Source organism: Eubalaena glacialis, chromosome 13, assembly GCF_028564815.1.
Source record: "Eubalaena glacialis isolate mEubGla1 chromosome 13, mEubGla1.1.hap2.+ XY, whole genome shotgun sequence".
Lineage (NCBI taxonomy): Eukaryota > Metazoa > Chordata > Mammalia > Artiodactyla > Balaenidae > Eubalaena > Eubalaena glacialis.
In genome coordinates this window covers 41966817-41989853 of record NC_083728.1, presented here as the reverse complement: position 1 = coordinate 41989853, position 23037 = coordinate 41966817, and the positions used below count along the sequence as shown (strand labels likewise).

At 35.5% G+C, this 23037-nt stretch overlaps 1 protein-coding gene across 4 annotated transcripts in view; it reads right to left on the bottom strand.

The window, feature by feature from the left end:
* PLCB1 (phospholipase C beta 1) overlaps window positions 1–23037 on the bottom strand; it is a 684234-nt gene that overhangs the window by 222956 nt on the left and 438241 nt on the right. The window lies entirely within an intron of this gene.

Genomic DNA, 23037 nt, shown 5'->3' with positions numbered 1-23037 from the left:
TCAACCCAGAAATGCCCAGAGAGGTGAAATAACTTGCCCAAAGGTTGTGAAGAGAGAATTTCTGCATCAAGATTTATGATCCTCAGATCCTCATGGTATTTTTTTTTTATATTATATTTATTTATTTGTTTGGTTGTGCTGGGTCTTAGTTGCAGCAGGTGGGCTCCTTAGTTGTGGCATGCATGTAGGATCTAGTTCCCTGACTAGGGATAGAACCTGGGCCCCCTGCATTGGGAGCGTGGAGTCTTAACCACTGCGCCACCAGGGAAGTCCCGATCCTCATGGTATTATGCTAAGTGAAATAAGTCAGAAAGAGAAGGACAAATACTGCATGATATCACTTATATGTGATTTAAAAAAAGCTGAACTCATAGTAACAGAGATTAGAGTAGTGGTTACCAGGGACTGGAGGGTGGGAAAAATGGGGAGATGTTGGTCAAAGGGTATAAATTTACAGATATAAGATAAGTTCTGGGGATCTAATGTATAGCATGGTGATTATAGTTAATAATATTGTATTATATATTGGAAAAATGCTAGGGGAGTAGATCTTAAATATTCTCACCACAAAAAAGAAATGATAATTATGTGAGGTGATGGAGGTGTTAACTAACAATCTGGTGGTAATCATTTCGCAATATATAAATGTAACAAATCAACATGCTGTGCACCTAAGCTTACACAATATTGTGTGTTAAGTATATCTCAATAAAGCTGGAAAAAAGACTTATGGTCCTAAGTCAAGAGCTCTTTCTGTCATACTGTCATTCAGTAACACATTTTTATGTGGCACAATTCTCCCTTTATTTCCTCCAATCATCCCATGAATCACATATTGAAATGCAAAATCTCATCCCTCTCCTCAATTCATGAACACATTGAAATGAAGAGGGTGGTTTGGCAGAATCAAAACACAACAATGCCACCTAGGGCTGGGGCAGAAATCTAGCTGAGGGTCACAGCATGGACTTTCTCCACACTGAACACTGACAGAGAGCACTGTTAAAGTGAGCCAAATGGCGGCACCTGCCATGAATATGTTATTTCAGTTCTATCCTCAAAAAGTACTGGGATTTGGACATAGAGAAATTCTGCAGTCTTCTCAGAGCAAGTTGCCTTCTTTGGGACATCATAAGTATGGATCCCTTGGAGATCTAGTCCTGCTGGGCAAAGGAGGTTTCCATACTTTCTGAATTCAAAACAAAATCTACATAGGGCTCCGTCATTTTGGCTGAATTTATTTTCCTTTCATACAGGCCTTGAAGAAGATAAGAGCTTCATGCAGAAAATTAGCATCAAATCAATCCCTTAGCAAATTTTCAGCCAGCTTCTGAGCAAGGAATAAACTTACATTCTTATTTATTTAACTAAATGCTGGGCCAACAGGGCTTAATGACTTAGGCTGGTTATTCTGATCTCCCTTCTGAGGTTTTTATACACAGCACCCTTATAAAGAAAAAGCAAACTTGAAAAAACCAAGAAAGAAACAACAAAACCTTCCCAGCTGAGTTATTTGATTTGGTGACATTAATTCTCTCTTTAGTTAATAAAACTTTCTCCTCTGTTCGGCCGAATGAAGAGGAACATTTTCAGGTAAGTTATGATGAGAGGAAATCCCATTTCAAAGCTGTGCCCAATATAATCAAAACTTCAACTTGACTAACAAGCTGAGAATTTATCAAGAACATCAGGCCTCCTTGAAAGATCAAATGCTATCACAAAAGTATCAATTTTCATGACCTAGAAAAGGAGAGGAACACAGTAAAAAAAATTATTAAATAAACAATCATAGCAAAAAGGGAAATGTTTAACATTTTACCATTAATGAAAGATTAAAGGAGAATGTTCCGAAAGAATGGACTTTTTGTGAAGGCTAATTAAAGAATGATACCAGCTGTTCTGTGAAACAATTAACTGCATCTCAGGTTTTGATCACCATTGAGGCAAGTTTCAAAGAGAAAATACATTTGATCAGTACTTAAAATTTTTTTGTGTGTACTTAGAAGAGAAAAATAAACTTCAGAAACCACCTGAAACTTGTAATTATAAATCCCTAGTGTTAAATCTGATTACAAAGTCCATCAATATTTTCAGTTCTACAACATTTAATGGGACAATATTTGGAATTGAATGCGCTCTATACTTTGTATCCTTTCTTTCCTTCCATTGACAGCCATGTGACTCACCCTCTGGCTCTTTTCTCTTTCAAGTATTTTCTCTTCCTTCTATACTACTTTGCTGCCTAATTCACATATCCATTAAAAATACTTTTGCCCACTTATTAAATAGTTGATGGATTAAAGAGTGTCACCTCTCAGAACTTCAGGGACTAGGTGTGGGGCTCAGGGATTCATTTGAGTTTTCCTTGAGAAATAGGAAGCCCGGGCAAGTAGAGAGGACCGAGGGAAGGTGCCCAGAACAGAAGATAATTCTGGAAGAGGGATTCTGGGATTCACACTGTCCCTAACAATACTGTTAGGTACAGTCAACAGGAAGTTTTGAGAAAGATGACCAACTCTTTGTGGCAGCTCTGTTAAGTTTTCCCACTAATGGTTTAATGGTTACATATATATATATGTGTGTGTGTGTGTGCATATATATATGTGTGTGTGTGTGTGTGTATATATATATATATATATATATATATATATATATATATGTATGGGATTGGGAAGATAATGCAGGCTGGCAAAATGATGATGATGATTGAATCTGAGGGGTAGGTATTTGAGGGTTCATTGTTATATATCTCTCTACATCTGAGACAGTTAACATTTATATATCAATAATAAATTTTTAAAAAGTATTGAGCATGAACTGGAGGAGCAAGAAATTTTAGAAATAAAATTTAGAAATTCAAGAGAAACCACAATATTTTAAAGTTACGTAGTTCTGAAAGCAAACAAAGAAATCATTTAAATATATAACAAGCAACTTTCTTACTAATACCTTTTCTTGGTGATGGATCATACTAATTTTTAAACTATATTTTACTTTCTTTTCCATCATTAATCATTTTATTTCTCTTTAAAATTGTACGTTTTCTTCATCTATTTCATTTTTATCAACACCAAACATGGTTATGTTAGAAATCTCTCTTAAGACATGACTTCACTTTTCTTTTTACCTGTACTCTGTTTTCTATTTTGAACACAACATCCCAAGCTGATGTGGTGGCTTCAAATCTCATTCCTCATTACTGAGCAGATTGTTATGTGAAGGGTATACCTGGAAAAGATATCTGTCCTTTCAAGTACCAAAAGTTGCCCTCAGTTGTTTTCAGCAAAGGAGACCCTCAGAGAATAGGCAAAAGGGGGAAATTATCTAGAAGAATAAACAGCAAAGGCACCCAGTGTTTGGTGAAACGTGTATGTGGAAGGATTTAAAGTAAACATGTCTAGGGAGTTCCTTGGCAGTCCAGTGGTTAGGACTCGGTGCTTTCACTGCCCGGGTTCAATCTCTGGTTTGGAACTAAGATCCCGCAAGCCATGTGGGATGGCCAAAACAAAAACAAAAACAAACAAAAAATAAAGTAAATATGTCTAAAAAATGATTGTCTCTCGGGGGGTTGTTTCTCAGGTCTGGGGATATGAGTGGCTGCATTTCAAAAACAAACAAAATCAAAATATGTTGTAACAATAACAAAAACCTATAGACAGTTTGCATAAAAACCACCCTCTTCCCAAAATCTATTCTACTAAAGAATCTTATTTCTGTTTCTCATTGATTGAACCTCCTGACCAGTTTTCAGAAAAGGATTTACCTACGTAGGTTACTACCAAGTTCAAACATATTTCTTGGTCCCTGCAATGATATAAATTCTTTGAAAATTTTACAAAGAAAACAAGCTATCCCCACAACTCTATAAAAATGTCCAATTTCTCTGTTGCAGAACACTAAAGAATATAGCTCAGAGAAAAAAAAAAGAGGTGAGGTGAACTTGGAATTTCATAGTTTCACTAAGCTGGCACTCAGGCCTGCTTTCCCCAGAGAATATCCTACATGTGTCTCCACCATTGGAATTAGCCAGACCAACTAAGAATCCTGGCAGCTATAATTTAAGTGTAATTTTAATGTTAAGTGCAGGATCATCTCTATTCATTCCCATAAGAGTTACAAAATAGAGACTGTCTGACTAAATAAGTTCATTTTCTCTTAATCATTGGGATTCATGATTAAATTACTTCAGTTCTGCTGCAAAGAAAGCGAAGTTGTTCAGATTAATGATTCCCATTTCCATGTAATAGGCAACTGAAGAAAGTCAAGACCCGTCTACACCTGAGACACAGGTATGCATTACTATAATTATAACATATCATTCAACAAAATAGAAATTAATAAAAAGGATAATCACATGCTAAAAGATGCTTTTTAAAAGAGTCAAATCCCAGTTTCAACCTTCATTCCTTAATATATATGACTTTCAAAGAAAAGCTATTTTATTTGTATGTCAGATATACGCAAAATAAAAAAAATCTTTCAAGACCTTAGATTTCATTTTGATACCAAAAACATTCTTGTTGCAGAAAATATACCTCACTCATTTTTCATCCCCATAAAATATATCTTTACTGGATGTTAGGCTTATTGAACAATTTGCATATTAGGTTAATTTTATTCCCAGCACTTAATACAATATTTTTGATCTGAATTAAAATTATATAGATGTAACTTTAATCCATCATTCAGATAAAGAACCAGGTATATAAAAGTCTTTATATTAACACTCAGTACAACAGCCAGAAATGAAAGAGATAGATTCCTTGTTAGATTAAAATGACATTAGCATGTTTATGCATTATTTAAATCTGTTGTGAAGGAAAGATATAAACTTATGTCAAGGGTGGTTTTCCCATCAAGGTCTTGAATTTAACATTTGCCTTTTGGAAAATAAAAAATAGATGAACAAACCCCTTGGAATCAATACTTATTCTCACACCTCTCATTGCAAAAGTTTTGCTCTTTTTTATGAACGTCATTAGGAATACTATTCTCTTCTTCAGGATATACCAGTAGTTTAAGCAGCTCACACAGCCAGCAAGCCTTTTTAGATAAAACAGTTTCCACTTGCATGGATTTTTAACTCTGAAATGCGGTGCCATGAACATTCTCCTACACAGAGGGGAAGACTCGGAGGACGTTGTTTATCCATTTTTTCCTGTAAGTGACGACGGGGGTAGACTGAATATTTTTCAGCTATTTCTTTAGATGGAGGGAAGAACAAAGTGAGAACAGACTGACTATGACAAAGAACAGTGACTATGGGCAAATACTAGAAAGAAAAAGAGCAGTACAGTCCTTCATATCTCACAGAGGCATTATCATAACAAGATTATTTATACTTGTTTGGATAGAGTGGTGATGAAGTTGTATACACAGTCTTCACTGCACTCATGGGAAGCCTCCATGTACAAGTAAAAAAATCTATTGGAGGAGAAGAAAGTTTAGTTGGCCTGGCTATGCATCTGCATCCAAAATAAAGTGGCTTGAAGATGCCAGACATGAGTTTATTGAGCTAAAAACTAAGACTGTTCAAATCTAAAAGAAAAAAAAAATAGTTTAGAAGAAATGTAAATGCAATCACCCTGAAAAATATTCCCCTTGATCATAGGCATATCCATGCAGCTAAAATTTTGTTTATCCTTGGGAATGGCTACAGAGGAGAGAGAAATAAATTCTAGGAAAATCTCCAACTAGCATTCTAGTGATTAACATAAAATTTAACTGCTTGAGGTTTTCCTCCTTTCAGTGAACAATCTCAGTGTGGTTTTAATGTAGTTTCAAAGCTACATAGTTTCAAAGAATGAAAAGAAAGAGGAAGTGGGTGTTGGAGGCGTTCAGCCAGCTGACACTCAGAAGTAGAAGAAAAAGGGGATTAAAATAAGGTACCTAGATTCCTGGGAACAAGTAAGTCCCAGAATGTAGAGATGTCCAAGTGATACTTGTTAGAGCTGCACAAATGCTGTTATTTCAAGAAGTTGCATTATCTGAGCTAGGTTCCTAGGTCGCAGTACACATGCTCAGCTAATAGGATGCTTGTCTTGATGCTTCAGAAACAGACCTGAGTCAATGATCTGGGGGCAAGTATTGATACATTACTTTGGAAGTGATCACAGGAAGTACAATGAGAGAGTAAGACAAGGAGGAAAGAAAGCCAATAGATAGCATGTTTACAGTATGTAGGATATAGAGCAGATTACCACTTTGGGCAACTGAGGCTCAATCCAACCAGCCCCACACTAAGACAGTGTGAACACACCCCCAAGGATCCTGGAAACTGGAGTACCGATCTGTCAACTCCCATCTCTTGTTGATGGAGCATCTCTCCTGGGATGCCCACTCCCTTGCATTACGGCCAGAAAACATTCTCAGGACTATGTAGGAACTCTACAGGTAACCGCTGGGGTGGGCCAGTGGAATATGAGTGCACAGAAAATGTCTGTTACACTGTTGAAGGAATGACTGTAAGAAATAAAATTTGGTCCTGATATTGATTAATCTTCATGTATTCTATGGGATCTACATTTGAAGGAATTTCATTAGGGCAAATAGATTTAGATTCCTAACTGATCAGTTCTCTATAAAAAATAATAAATATAGCCACAGTAAGTTCTAATTAGTAATCGTTTGTCAAGCACCATCCTAGCTGTTCTATATTTTCCCCTCTGTTTCATCTGCAAACTAATGCTGAAAGGTAGCTATGTTTTTCTTCCCCTCAGTTTGCAAATGAGAACTCTGAGGTTTGGGGGGTTGGGTAAAGTAATCTGCCCAGTTTTGTAAAATGGGGGAAGGAAGATTTGCCACCAGGTACAGTGGATCATAAAGTCTAAGCCCTCTCTGTATCACATTGTGTTAAAAAGCGTAGCCAATTTGATGGAGTTGATATAAAAATAGTGCAAATATTTCAAATGGCAGAATAAACTTAAATAAATCAGCATCCATTCAAGTCATCTCCCTTAGTGATATTTTAGGCAGTTCCTAAAAATACAAAATAATCCAAATGTGAAATTAAAATAGGAAAGAAATATGGTCTAGTGGTACCACTTGTCTTGCTAGGAAAGAATGGAAGCCAAACAGCCAATCATTATTTGTACAGTAATCTTTACTGAAAGTCAAAGTGCATGAAATATATAGCAGTTTTTTTAAAAAGTCAATGGGAAAAGAAGTGAGCTTCCTCCTCCTCATTGAGTCAGTATCTGTCAAACTTAAAAATTCTAAAGTATAGATAGCTTGTCATTCATGTTTCAAACTCTCCCCCTGCCTTCTGTGACACATGAAACCACCTAACCCAGCAAAATTCTTATGCAGTCATTTCCACTCCAGTGCATAAAAAGCCACATGTCCTGAGGGCTAGCGGTGTGTGCAAAGCAGGCAATTAGCCCTCGTATGTTCCTTCCTGGTTAAAATCCCCCACAGAGCAGGTGACATGCATTACATTTTGGGGGGTGGGGTGGGTTGAGGGGGAGCGTGGTGCTTCTGGGTAAGTTTCATTATCATTGTTTCCAAGTTTTAGAATAATGAGGACTGTTTGTTAAAAGAATGCAGATAATATTTACTAAGTTCTCTCTGGTCCATGAGTCCTTTAATTGGTGAGATATTTTTTTTCCTATTTTGTTGTGGGATCTGCCTTCTTATACGGTATTTGATACAATTAGAGGGCACCGAAGGGGCTTCTGAAACCTCAGAACAGAAGTGAAAATCAAGCATATTAAAAAAAGAAGGCCCAACAATTCCTTAGCAATGACAAACACAAACAATGCTCCCTTTGCAGTTTCTGGAAAATCCATGTGCTTAGCGCAGATGTTAAGGACTTCTGACACTTTGAGGGAGACAGCAAAAATTGTATCCTGTCTGACTATGAGTTTCAGATGCGCCAATTAAAAGCAATGTAACCCCGTGAGTTTTCTTAATTCTTCTATGACTCAGTTTCTTTGTTACAGTAATAAATGAATAATTACATGTGAAGTGCTCAGGGCAGCAAATAACAAGCTGTGAGTATGTGAAAAATAAATCAATAGCCTGAAAATGAAAGACAATATAGGGGCATCTACTGAATAATTTAATTTCTTGTGGACACCAGAACATGTTACTACAAATATATATATATGTATATATATACATATATATATATATACATACATATATATATATTTACTTACTTTGTGACTTATCAAGCAAGACATATATTTGTATTTACATTTGTATCTATTTATTGTATTATATTTAAACACACACACTTTTCTTTTATATTTTCCTTAATTTGCTCTTCCATGGGAAGCATAATTTAAAGAGTGCTAAAAGACTTTTCTAGAACTTTTATGTTTCTGGCTCCTGTGTTCAACTAGCTTTGAAAATTAGGCAACTTTTTTCTCTGAGTTTCAGCTTAGTTTTTACTCAATATGGATGATAATAATGTCTTCTCACCTTAAAGTATTAGTGTGGTAATCAAAATTGAATCTGCAAACTGTACTGTGTCACGTGTAAAGAAAGAATTCACATATTTTTGTGGTGACTGATGTAATTAATTTAAGTATGACATGAAAAATAGCAGTGAAAAATTGTCAGCTGTTTATCTTTTTCTTATTAAAATTATAAAAGGGATATAGGAGCTTAAAGGAAAGAAATTTTCCTGTCAATTTGCTATAGGTAACTAAAGGAGTTTGAAGTAAATAGATAAGTTATCTAGCAGTGTCTAAATATAGATATGAATGTGTGTCTACTAAAGGTTCTAAAAATATTTCAAGATTAAATATTATTTGATTTTCACATTTATCTCTGTTTTATTTATATCTCTTTTATTTTCCGTTACTCTAGATAAATGAGTTAACTATATTCCATAATGAATAAAGATCAATAATGTATTATTCCTTCAGAAACACAGGTATATAAAGCTCTTTATAATTCAAAGTCTGGAGGAGGTCTGATGTCTACTTTTATAAGAAATAACAAATAGCATCTAAATAAGCCCTGTCTTAAATATGCCTTTTTATGTGTGTGCTTCTCTTTGAAAGTAAGAAAATGTCTTCTAAAATTCTTTGCTATCCATCCATCAAAATAATCCAACATTACACATGAAGACCAAAGTTGTCATCTCTAAGGCCTCAACTTTCCATGAGAAAACAATTATCTTGAGAGTTATTTGAATGTGTCTAGTCAGTAAAATCAGGCAGGTTAATAATATCTCCATGCCATTACGGTATCGCCAAGATTGCTAGTACAATTCTAAACAGGAATGTAAAAAGAATTCAATGAGTATGAAGCTCTCAAAATTTTACAAAAATTGTACAAAAAAACAAGTAAGTATTCCCAGGACATTAGTAGCCAATTCTTTGCATTTTACTTGTTGACCTGCAGTAATCAGTTTTGAAGTAATTTATTTTAACTTTGTTCTCAAATATCATTTATCCCTCTTTTCACCTTTTCCCTCCTTCCCACTCAGTCATCTTTTCTCTCCCCTACCAAAGTATTCCCTGGGGGATTTTGTAAAGTCTTTGGAAACTGGCAAACTAAATGTTTTTATATCATCTTAAGAAGACAACATTTAAGGCATGGACTGTTTTAGGATGAACTGTAATGTAACCCAGTTTCATATAAAGAGAAATCATCCTACTGTCAAGGATCAACTCAAATTATTCCACTTCTTGAGTTCTCCAATTCATTCAAATACTTGCTTTATGATTAATTCATAGCGAACACTGACTTAGGGACTCAAGAAACAGAGTAGTCTACAAAGTGGGAGTAAGAGGATTCATGCACTTTCCTTTCTTTCCTTTAACAATTCCCACTTGATACCTTCTTGCGAAATATACTGTAGAAGATATTGGAAGATTCGATCAGAGTTTCACTTCAATCTAGTGATTTCCTAGCATTGTTGGCTAATTTCAACAATTAAGTACAAAAAATGGATTCCACTGAGCCATGAATAGGTTGGCTCTCATGGTATGCTGGTACATGTTTAAGGCTTTCAAAGGAAAAAAACCCCAACAAAACCCAAAAACCCAAGCAAACAAACAACAAGAACAAAAAACCCCATATCCCTGAATTGTAGCACTTACCACTTTTCATGATGTAAATACTGCCACTATAGCCAATTTCAAACTACCCAATAACATCATTGGATTCAGAAGTGGAAAAAGATGTACAGATGTGCTACAGATGTAGCACACTATTATATAATATTTCACTGTACAGATACAAGAGCTATAAATAGCCTCAAGATCATAGATAATCATAAAATATAACAAAATAAATAGAAAGTGATGAGTTTTGAGTATTTATTACCTTTGGTTTTAATATAATTTATTTAGTTGCAAATTCATCTTATTTAATTTATAATAATGGCTGTGTTTAACAACCAGTAGCACATTTACCAAAAATTTAACAATTGACTGTCATGAACTGGTATGAGCTGGCTCCAGCACATCACTGGTTGTGTTCAGAGGTGGTCTGTAAAAGTTAAAAGAGACTGCTATGCTTCTGGGAAATAGGGAAACATGTCCTTTTGAACAGCATCACTCCCAAATCTCTATAGGCATCAATTTATCTATTTTAGCTTCTTTCTGGTTTTCTTCCTGGCTGGAGATTGCTTTGCAATTGCTTTATTGTCATAGATCGCTCTCCTCGGGCCTTATCTGACACATGTAAGAGGACCTCACTCTGGGTACTCCCCTAGAATGGTTCTGTTGGGTAGATCCCAGCTTCCTGGGCTCTATACCTATAGGGCTGGGTCCTGGACTCTCACCTTCAAATACAATTATAGTCCAACTCAAAGTAAAATGTAATAAGAGCATTTCACTCCAAAGTACAATGACTAGCATGGTTTTCTCCTCATTAGAGAGTCTGGTTGTCTAGAGACACTCTGCTATTGACAGATGTTCCAAAGGCTCCTTTGTGGAAGAACATTTAGAGTGTTCCTAGTGTTTGTGGGCATCTGCCACAAGTTCTTTATTCATCCCGTGAACAAATGCTTATAAGTACCTGCTGTTTACCTGGCATGGTGCTGGTTGATGAAGCTACATTAGGGAAAAAAACAGATACTATACACACTGGTGATAATCTGGTGAAGACACAAGCATTAAATTAATCAAAGACTCTCTAAGTAAACAAGACAGAGCTTGTTATGATATAATTAATGGAATAAGGGAGGGCTTCCTTAAAGAAGTATTAGGTGAACTAAAATTTGAAAAATGAGGAAGAGTCTTAAGCAGGTGAAGGAAGAGTAGTAAGAAGCCCTTCAGTCAGGGGAAACAGCATATGTAAATGCCTTGTGGGTGGAGGAAGACGATCAAGTAAGAGAAAGTTCAAAGTAAGAGAAAGTTCAAAGTGGGAAGGGAGCTTGGGTGAAATGAACCTGGAAGATAGGTAGGGAGCCAGACTATACTAAGAGGTATGGTCTGTGCTGCTTAGGGAGTTCTAAGCCTTTGAACAAAGGGGAGCCATTGAATGGGTTCAAGCAGAGGAAGAACAGGGTGTGATTTGCTAGAATATAGAGGACAGATTGGAAGGGAGGCACTTGCAGCATTTCAGGGGCATCGTGGTGTAGCTGGACAGATTTGAAAGACACGGAAGAGGCAAAACTAGCTTGACCTGATGTTGGATTGGGTATTGGGATTGAAGAGATGGAGGTGTTAGCAGGTTCTGAACAACTGAGACGTGGTGTAGCCAAAAGACACAGGGACACCTGGAGAAGGAATAGGTTTGGGGGGAGTAGATGGTATGGTAATGAGTTTGGTTTTTAATACGCTAAGTCTGAGGTGCTTTGGAGACTATTCCTATTTGCGGATCATAAATCCAGTTGCAAAAGTCTTATCTACCAGAGAATGGCTACAGAAACAGAGCCCCTGATTTCAGTTTTATTCTGGATAGAATTCTAAATACAGCAAAAACAACCTGCAGAGTAAGATGCCAAGTGGATTTGTTACACTTTCTCCTCTTCCATGGATTTTGGGTCATTGTTCTTTAATCCCTCAAAAATTTTTTTTCCTTTGATTCACATCATTAAAATCATTCTATATTTATCAAAATGTAGCCCCAGGAAGCCAAATGAAGTATGTACATTTAAAGAACATCTTCTAAAGGACTTAAAGAGAGGTGATACATTTTGGATAAGTCTCCACAGAAGACAGATGTTAACAAAGATTTCTGTGCATTGTTACATTCAATATTGGAAGTGGGTGATTGAATTATAAAGGCACTTCATCAAAAACACTGATTTCTAAGGCTATTATGTTTTATGAGGGTGGTTTTGAATAGTGATTTAGAACAAAAAAAGCATCTTCGAAGTGTGATATATTAGATGTTTATGTAACTACAACAAAAGAACTATGAATTTCATTATGAATTTGATTTCCCCAAATCCAAGTGATTTGCAAAACTCTTAAATATTTTAGTAATATTTTTAGGGCAACATATAAAACAAAAATCACTTAAGCACATAGGATGGAATTTTATGCAGCTTTTAAAAAACATGTTGATGGTATAATATTAGGTATAAAATCAACGCTAAGAACTTGTACACATGGTGTTAATTCTGTGCAACTGTAATTACAGAGAGCACTCAAAGGAAATATAACAAACTATTAGCAATGCTCATACCTACATTGTAAAATGCTGTTTTTTTTCCAGATGAAAATAACTTCTGAATATGAAGATGTTGCATACACTTATAAAAAATTCAAGTAATTTAGAAAAGGATAATGAAACAAAATTAACCCTGAATTCTACCACCCAGAAGCAACCACTGAAAACATGTTGGAAAACATCTTTCTAGATCAGTGTTGCCTAATACAACTTTCTGTGTTGATGGCATTGTTCTGTATCTGTGCTGTCCAATATGGTAACCATTAGCCACAAGTGCCTATGGAACGCTTGGTATGTGTCTATTGCAATTGAGGAAGTTAATTTTTAACCTAATTTAATTTAATCTGATTTAAATTAATTTAAATTTAAATAATCATGTGAGGCCACTGGTTGGCAAGTTGAACTGCGTAGTTCTAAACATTTCTCTAAAGGGAACCCTCCTGCACTGTTGATAGGAATGTAAATTGATACAGCCACTATGGAGAACAGTATGGAGGTTCCTTAAGAAATTAAAAATAGAACTACCATATGACCCAGCAATCCCACTACTGGGCATATACCCTGAGAAGACCATAATTCAAAAAGATACATGTACCACAATGTTCATTGCAGCACTATTTACAATAGCCAGGACATGGAAGCAACCTAAATGTCCATTGACAGATGAATGGATAAAGATGTGACACATATATACAATGGAATATTACTCAGCCATAAAAAGGAACGAAATTGGGTTATTTGTAGTGAGATGTGTGGACTTAGAGTCTGTCGTACAAAGTGGAGTAAGAAAGAGAAAAACAAATATTGTATGCTAACGCGTATATATGGACTCTAAAAAAACGGTACTGATGAACCTAGTGGCATGGCAGGAATAAAGACACAGACATAGAGAACAGACTTGAGGACACAGTGGGGGAAGGGGAAGCTGGGACAGAGCGAGAGAGTAGCATTGACATATATACACTACCAAATGTAAAATGGATGGCTCATGGTAAGCTGCTGCATAGCACAGAGATCAACTCGATACTTTGTGAGGACCTAGAGGGATGGGATAGGAAGGGTGGGAGGGAGGCTCAAGAGGGAGGGCATATGGGGATATATGTATACACAGAGCTGATTCACTTTGTTGTACAGCAGAAACTAACACAACATTGTAAAGCAATTATACTCCAATAAAAATGTGAAAAAAATTAACATTTCTCTACTTAGGCACATACCCAAATATCCAAATAATTGTATATAAATGGGACCAAACTACACATATTTATTTTTAACTTGGCCACTTAATATATTAATGAAATGTTTATATAAATACAGGTATATATTGCCTTTTTAATTGATCCTGCAGCCTCCCATTATATAGATGTACCACAATTTATTTAATATATCTTTCGTCATTGGACAGGTTTTTATCTTAAATGACGCTTTAACAAACATCTTTGTATCTACATTATCATGTACTTGACTGAAGATCTGTTTGAGATAAATTCCTAGGCAGGGAACTGCAGGGTCAAGGGTATCCATGTTTAACTTGTGATACATATTGCCAGATGCTCTCCAAAGAGTCTTTACTAGTTTACAGCCCCACAAATAGCAGATGAGGTCACAAACATGGGTTATTGGCCATTTTTTCATTTGGCAGTCTACTGGAAGAAAAATAATATCTTTTTACTGTTTTTATTTGTTTTAAAAATTACTTGTGAGGGTATCTCTTTATTTATTGGCTATTCACATGTCTTTTATAGTATGAACTGTTTGTTCAGTCTGTTACCCCTCTATTCTAGTAGGATATTTCTCTGTTTCTTATTAATTTATAAGAAGCTTTTGCTTTTATTGACCCTTTTCCTGGCATATATGTTGTAATATTTTTTCTAAATCATTTGTCTTAAGTTCTTGTCATGATGTATTTTTCCCCTACAGAAATTTAAAACAATTTTATATTCAAATCTATCCATCTTTTTAATTATTTTCTGATTTATTGTCATGTGTGACTTTCCTTATCTTGACATTACAGAAATATTCAATTTATAAGCATTTATTTCTTCAATATCCTTTATGTAATTTGCCAGTGTTTACAAGGACCATGCACTTTTAATACATTATTGTAGTATCAAGAAAAATATGAGGAAAATACTTTTTAAAACAACTAAGAATCAAGTTTTCTTTTAAATGGGAACTTATGCTACTAGTTTCTTTTCAGTCTATAGATGAGCATTTACTAATGCTAGACTTTGTAAGAGAATCTTATGATATTGACTGAAGGTTACATAGTAGCACAGAAGGGAGCCAGCACTAGCCTATGTTCTGAATTTCCCCTTGTGAGGTTATTACAATACCCATAGGGATGCTTAATGAGTAGAGCTAATGTCCCTGAAGTCAGTACCCAAATGTTGCCATTGTTGAACTTAACACTCTTAGAAGACCTTGAAATGGCTCCGCAATGATCATGCTCTAACACCTGAGTACTTGAAGAAAAGTGTACATACATGTAGGCACATATATAGCTTTCAAGGAGAGCTGTGGGGTTTAGTGGGTCCATGATAACCCAATGCACCCAGGGAACACAGGGCATGTAATGCTTCTGTGTAAGCAGAGGGTAATGGGCCTCCTATTGCTCTAGAATTCCACTTGGTCATGGTAGAGGAGAGGACTGAAGGGTGCAGGAAAATAAAGCTATGAGAAGATGGGACCTGAAATGTATAGGGCATTGGGTTGAGGAGAGACAACTAGCTCACATTTATATACCACCCTTTCCCTACTTTGCCCATCCAGTGAACAACAAATATGAGGCCTTAAGGTCAGCCTTCTTCAAAATTGCTTTTTGGATCTTTATATCACAGAATCCCAGGAAAACTGTGAATGTTTACTTAGGTGACATTTAGTACAAGAATTGATTCACCTATGTACAATTGAATATTCTGAGAGCTTTACAAATACTATAAAAATACTTTTTTTCAGGTGTTCTTTCATTTGTACTCCTCCCACACCCCGCTTTAATTCAACAAACTTTATGCTTGTATTTCCATTCTCTATACTAGGGGTATGTTTATTACCGAGGTATAATCTTTGCCCTTAAGGTTCTAATGATCTGGTAGAGGAGAAATGTACATAGATCCTTAGTGTGTAATGGGATAAATGCTTTGGGAGCATTGAAGAAGGCCACCTAATTGTGTTTAAGGAAGTTAAAACCAGCTACAAAGCTGGTAGAAAAGTTTTCTTAAGACTGTATCTCTTAAGAGTTTGCAGACACATGAATAGTGCAAAGGAAATGTTCTGAAAATACCAGTAGAAATACTAGGAACAGTGATCAAAGAGTCAGTATTTCCTGCACACTCAGCCAATAAAACTCCATAAACTGTATTTGGCCAATAAAATTTCTTCTAGTTCATGTTATTAGCCCTCCTGGTAATCCTAGTCCTCATGAAAAAGTTGTTTTTACAGCTTCTACAAATGAAAAACATATGGAAATCATGTTTTCAGGGATTGAGTAACTCATAATTTTATTTATTATTAAAATAAAGTCTTAATAGAGGCTTCTAACATTTTCAGATAATCAGACAGCAGGTAACTTGATGTGAATGAACTGAGAACAGTGGAAATCTCTCTTGGCAATCCCTTTGTTAAAGATACTGATGTAGTTTTTAATTTTAACCTTATATAAGGACTTTTAACACTAAGGCTTAACCTTATCTAAGCCAAAGTATTCCTCTGTATTTCATAACTAATAACTCAAGAAGATGGGGACTAATGAGGTCCATCTTGCATACATGCTTTCCTAACCTTAAAAACACAAGGGCTTTTACTTTAAAATAAAATTTTGCATTCACACAGAGCTTGGCACATATATGTATATGTATATATACTCCTCTATTCCATACTAACCCTCTATAAATTAAAATAAAAGTCAAAATTTAAGTATAAATTCCCTCAGTAATATGGAAATTAGATTGATTTTTTCTAGAAAGCCTGAAAACAATATGGCACATTGCTTAGATGCTTACAGTTTAGCATTCATTTAAGGTTTTTATTTTAGTTGTCAAATTTCTTAATTAAAATACACTAATTTAAAATGAAACTTCTTATCATTATCATAATGAAACTGGACCTAAACTTTACACTATATAAAAAATATTAACTCAAAATAAATCAGAGACCTAAATGTAAAAGGTAAAGCTACAAAGATCTTAGAAGAAAACAGGTGTAAATCTGTGTGACCTTGGGTTCAGCAGTGGTTTCTTAGACACTGAGAGCACAAGCAACAAAAGAAAAAAAGAGATAAATTGGATTTCATCAGAACTGAAAACTTTGTGCTTCAAAGGACACTATAAAAAAAGTAAAAAAAAAAACAACTGATAGAATGAGAGATAATATTTGTAAATTCTATCTGATAAGGGACTTAATAGATACACTGCCAGTGGCCATGGAAAATGGTGCAGCCACTTTGGAAAACAGCTTTGCAGTTCCTCAAGTTGTTAAACATAGCATGACCATGTGACCCCGCAATTCCACTCCTAAGTACCTAGTCAAGTGAAATGAAAACATGTCCAAACAAAATCTTGTACATGGAAGTTCATAGTAGCATCATTCAAAACAGCCAAGAAGTAGAAACAAGCCAAATGTCCATGAACTGGTGAAGGTAGGAACGAAATGTGGTCTACCTCTACAGTGGAATAGTATGCAGCAATTAACAGCAACAAAGTAGTCTTACATTCCACAACATGGGCCAATCTTAAAAATGTTATGTTAAGTTAAAGAATCCAGTCATGAAAGACCACGTGTTGTATGATTCCATTTACATTAAATCTCTAGAATAGTCAAATCGACAGTGACAGAAAGTAGATTAATGGTTACCAGGGTCTGGGTGGAGGTAGGAAAGGGAGTGATTGTTAATGAATAGAGGACTTCCTTTTAGAGCGATGAAAATATTCTAATATTGTATAGTGGTGATGACTGTACAACTCCGAATATACTAAAAGTCACTGAACTGTACACTTTGGAGGGGTTAACTAATTGGGGTGTGAATACAAATGTTCACTCATGCACCCCCTAAAGCATCTGTGTACCACCACCTCCCCCCACCATGCTGTGAAAAATTTGCTCTATGTCTCAGACAGAAGACATGGGTGAATCATGGAATTCAGTGTTTTTGGAGAAAGCTTCAAAATATTTTTATTCTTGGTAGGTGATGAGGTTTTCTTGGCCTAATGATACGTAGTGAATTGAAGGGGAAGGAGATGCTTAGAACAGCAGAGGCCGACTAGGTAGATGGCTTGGAGTCAGCAATTATAACATGCACAGCTTTTGAAGGCTACAGGTAGCCTGGCCCAGTGACTTAATTCCCTTTGGCTGAACCTCACCTTGCCCACTTCTTCCAAATGCTGGGGAATTTCTAAACTTGTAATCTCCTCATTCTTATGCTCTAAGCCACAAATATAAATGCTTGAACTAGGTCTAGCTTCTTTGGGAAATGTATAGTTACAGCATATGTCTATCTAACACCGTTTTTGTTCTACTGACCTGCCTGCCGTGTAAATGAGTAAAAGAATGCAAAAAAGTTGGAGGAAAAGAACACTTTCCAATCAATAAAGTTTTTCTTATTGGGCAGGGAATCAGAGAAAGGTATTTAATTTCACCTGAGCTTAAAAGTCCCAGAAATTCTGGGGCCCGTTTTTTAAGGTACACTTAAAAGACTAGGGTGTCTGTATTTATATGTCTCAAACATTTTAGGAGCTAATATTACTGAATTACACAGCCTGTCACTGTTGTACAATTAATTGACAATTGTTGCAGTCTTCCAATTATGATAAAGTGAAAATTGAATTCATTCAAATATTAAGATCTGTAAATAAAATAAAGGTTTGTTTGGAACCTAATTACCTCTAATTTTTTATTTTTTATCCCCATTCACTTATTTATTCAGAAAAGATTTGAGTCTCTACATTGTGTGTGTCCCTGTGCCAAATGACTCATGTGAAATTCATTTATGAGACATCTTATGAACAGCATTAGTGTCTTATGCAAGAAACCACTCTATAAATCTAAGTATCATTTTCTAAACATCAGGGATTATTTCATTTGGATATTTAACAAACATCACATGGTAATGTAAAGCTATCTAATTTAGATGGGCATGATAAAATGTTTTTTAGGCTGAAACAAGTTTGCTCTGTGGGCATACCCTTTTCTTTTAAGCCAGAGATGATTACCAGCTCATTATGAGGTCCACTTACTACCTTGAACAAAGCGAGCAATTTTGTTTATCAACCTCACCGTAGAGCCCCAAATCTTTACAAAATCCCCAACCTTATTCTCAAATAAATGTTTAATTTGCACAGGCTGTTAGGTCCTAAAGTATGTGAAAATGGAACCTTCTGAGCTGGGCATATTATTTAAGCTTTGTGCTTTCTCTAGCTATTTTAAACAAATATTCATGGATTTATTTTAAGGGATAACACATATGTATTAAAGAGTACAGAGTGCATTAATTTTAAGCGTACGGCTTAATGTACATATTTTGTAGTCATTTTTATATCTAACTTTTAAATATTCTCATTCTTCAATCTCTTAAATTCACCTGTTTTATCATCCTGACTGCATTCATTCATTCACGCATTCCCTCGATGCATATTTATTGAAGGCAAACACCTGCCAGAGATACATAAACAACACATTATCATGTTTACAATGTAGAAGAGCAATAAACAAACAACTACAATGAACAAGAAAATTTCAGAAAGTGGTTAGTCTATGAAGAAAATAAAATGAGAGAAGGTAGAATCGTGAGTGGATTGGGGGTAGGGGGATACCTTTAGATGGAGTGGCAAGGGAGGTACCCATAGAACAAAACCCAGATGGCAGAAGGATGAGGCCCACAAGTCTGGAGAAGGATGTTCCAGGCAGTGCTAATGCTCTGAGGTGGGAACGCTTTGGCTTGTTCAAGGAACATAAAGACCAGAGAGGCTGGAACACAGCAAGAGAAGGGGACAGTGATCTGTGGTGAGGTGGATGCGGGCTGAACGCTGGGCCAAGTCATCTGGGCTCTTGTAGGGATGGAGCCTGGATTTGTATTTGAAACACAGGAAAGCTGTTAGGTTTAATGCAGGGAAGTGACATGATTTGATTTATATCTTTGGAAGTTCACACTGCTGTGTGCAAAGCTGGAAACACGGAGGCCAGTTAGGAAGCTATTTCAAAGTCTATTTCATGGTGGTTGGATTAACGTGGAATCAATGAGGATGGAAGTGGATGCATTCTAGATGTGATCTAGATACGAGGCAACTGGCCTTATTGAGGGATGGGATGTGGGGATGGTGGTAGGTGGTACTGAGGAAAGGAAGGAATTAAGGGGGGCTCCCAGGGAGTCTTCTGATAGAGATGAAGGTGTTGTCATTTACTGAGCCTGAAAGTACTAAGAAAGAGATGAATTTAGGAGAGGGGACCAAAATCTCCTGCCTACACTGTTAGAACAACTTCCTTACTGCTGTCTACTTTCGGGCATGTTCCTAACAATTCATTCTAGACAAAAATCTTACCAAAGCTGATCCAAAAGAAGAGGAAGTTTTTAAGAGACCCCAAATCAAAGAAAACCCTGAAATGGTTTTCAAAGTCTTGTCTTAAAGAAAGGTTCAGGGCTCATAAGAGTTTGAGAGGAATTCTTTCAATTGTAATGTAAATGAAATGCAAATGTAATGTAAAATAAATTTTACATTTATAATATAGAAAAAAAGTGAAATTATCAAGTCCCTATTCAACGCCTGACAAAGTTAACATAGACACAAGAAACACAGACCACTCACTTCTGAATACACATGTAAATGTCCTAGAAAGAATAGTAGCATGTTGAGCTGGAGAGGGCAATAATAATTAAATATTACATATCATGGCAATAGTGATAATCTAATGCTGATCAAGTGTTTATTCTGCGTCAGACACCTTTTAAATTCTTCCCTTATATTAGCCTTTTGAGGGAGGTGCTGTGTCTTCATTTTGTCAGAGGAAGAAACTAAGGCACATTTGCTCTATTTTACACACCTAGTCTGTTAAGCTTTTTTCCAAATCTGTGATGAAAGCATTGTATCGTTCAATAAATGGCAATTAAATACTTTTTAATTATTCGGAAAAATTAATTTAGATCTTTTTACCATCTCACAGATCATAATGATGTTCAAATAAAGTGTTAAATGTAAACAACAAAACCATGATGATGAAACTACAGGTATCTTATATAATATTGGGATAGGAAGACAATATCATGAAAGAAAATGTTGAACATAAAACAGGCATTAAAACCAAAATTAAAAAGAGTATGACAAACTGGGAAATATATTTGACAGATAAATAGAAAGGCTGACATTTTTAGTGTAAAAAGAGATCTTACGTATCAATGTAATGGAAAAATAATCAGCAAAAGCACAAAAACACATATGTAAAGACGTTAGTCATAGTGATGCAATTATTATATTCATTTGTGGGGAATTAATCAATTAATCAAGTAAATTAAGTCCTTAGGTTGGAATACTATGCAGCCTTTAAAATTGTATTAATATTGTGGAAGAGCATTTCTTGTCAAGGGAAATATGATATGCTAAGGAGAAAATAGGTTTCAAACTGGAATATGCTGTGTGTTATTGACTGTAATCTGTGCATGCATGTGTGCTGTGTGCTCACACATACACACTTTCATGAGATACAGCAGATGTTATTTCTCAGTTGTGAAGATTCAGGAAAATTGGTTTTTTAAATATTTTTCATATTTTCTAATATTCTAAATTATAATGCATTATATCTATAAATATAAGAGATAGATACATAGATAGTTGGGAGGTGAGGTTATAGGGTTATATAATAAAATAAAATGTTATTTTAAGCCTTAATTGATTTTTGTTTTTCACATTAAGTAAATCTCCATAGAATTTTTTTTATTTACTGAAAAAAATTCCTTAATGAAACACATATATGTTCAGTAGCTAACAAATCCTTTACCCACAAAAGACAATACCCCAAGAATTTTGTGATGCACAACTGAAGGGGACACTCTCAGAGCATATTATAAAAGATAATATTCTATACTAGATTCCATAAAGAGGATAAACAAGGTCCTACTGTATAGCACAGTGAACTATATTCAGTATCTTATCATAAATCATAATGGAAAAGAATATTAAAAAATGTAGACTCCATAAGGAATAAAACTCTACTCACAGAATAAATGAGTCATAGGGTGGAGGCCCTATAAGACATTTCCTGAAATTTAATTTTAAAAGCCTCATTTTTATTCTTTCTACCTCTTTTCTAATCCTCACGTTAACAATGATAGGCAAGAAAAAATTTCCCTCGTTCTGTTTATAGTTGAAACTATGGTTTGACTCATGAAGAAATGCAAATAAGAAACCTTCCATGGCCAGCACTCAAATCACAGTTTTATGGATACTCTATGCTCCATGTACACATAGTAAAATTTAGTAATTGCGCAATTAAAATATCTCATATGTGTCTAGGAAAAAATATTAAAATTAGGATGTACCCCAAATCACATGATTATAGGTTAGAGAATTTTTTAATCTGTAGGTTTATTGTCTAGACTGGCATGCCTGAAGAAGTTGCGTTTCAAAATGCTTTCATTTATATTACATCTTTTAAAACATTGTGGTAAGGTTCACATAACATAAAATTAACCATTTTTAAGGTGAAGAATTCAGTGATATTTAGTACATTCACAGTGTTATGCAACTACCACCTCTATCTAGTTCCAAAACATTTTCAACAACCCAGAATAAAACCTGGTGCTCTAAGTAGTTGAAATTGGTCACTTTTACTTGTCCAACATAAATGATCATAAAAATGAAAGCTGCTAATTCTAAATGGTGGAATTATTGGTTAGTATCAAGTTGAAACAAGTATCTACAGGGACTTCCCTGGTGGTCCAGTGGTTAAGACTCCATGCTCCCAACACAGGGGGCACGGGTTTGATCCCTGGTCAGGGAACTAGATCTTGCATGCCACAACTAAGACCCAGCACAACTAAGTAAATAAATAAATGTTTAAAAAAAAAAGAAAGAAGTATCTACAAAAGTGGTTCTCAAACTTTGGTGTGCATCAGAATCACTTATAGGGCTTGTTAATACACATTGCTGAACCTCATCCCAGAAGTGTTGATTCAGTAGGTTGGGATCTGAGAATTTGAATTTCTAAAAAGTTCCTAGAGGATGCTGGTCTAGGGACCGCACCACTGTGATAACCACTGATCTATGAATTCAGAAACAGCTGAATTGACAAGCTCTGACCCTTGTTTAAGTGTTTAAGACTCCCTCCTCTTTGTAGAGAGAGCAAATGGCCCATTTCGAGCCAGCTGGTGATGCTAAAACCCACTAGGGAGGATTACCCAAAAGGTTGTTTGAACTGCATCTCGGAGTCCCACTTCAGGGAAAGTGCAAATGTTAACCTCATTTTGGATTAGAG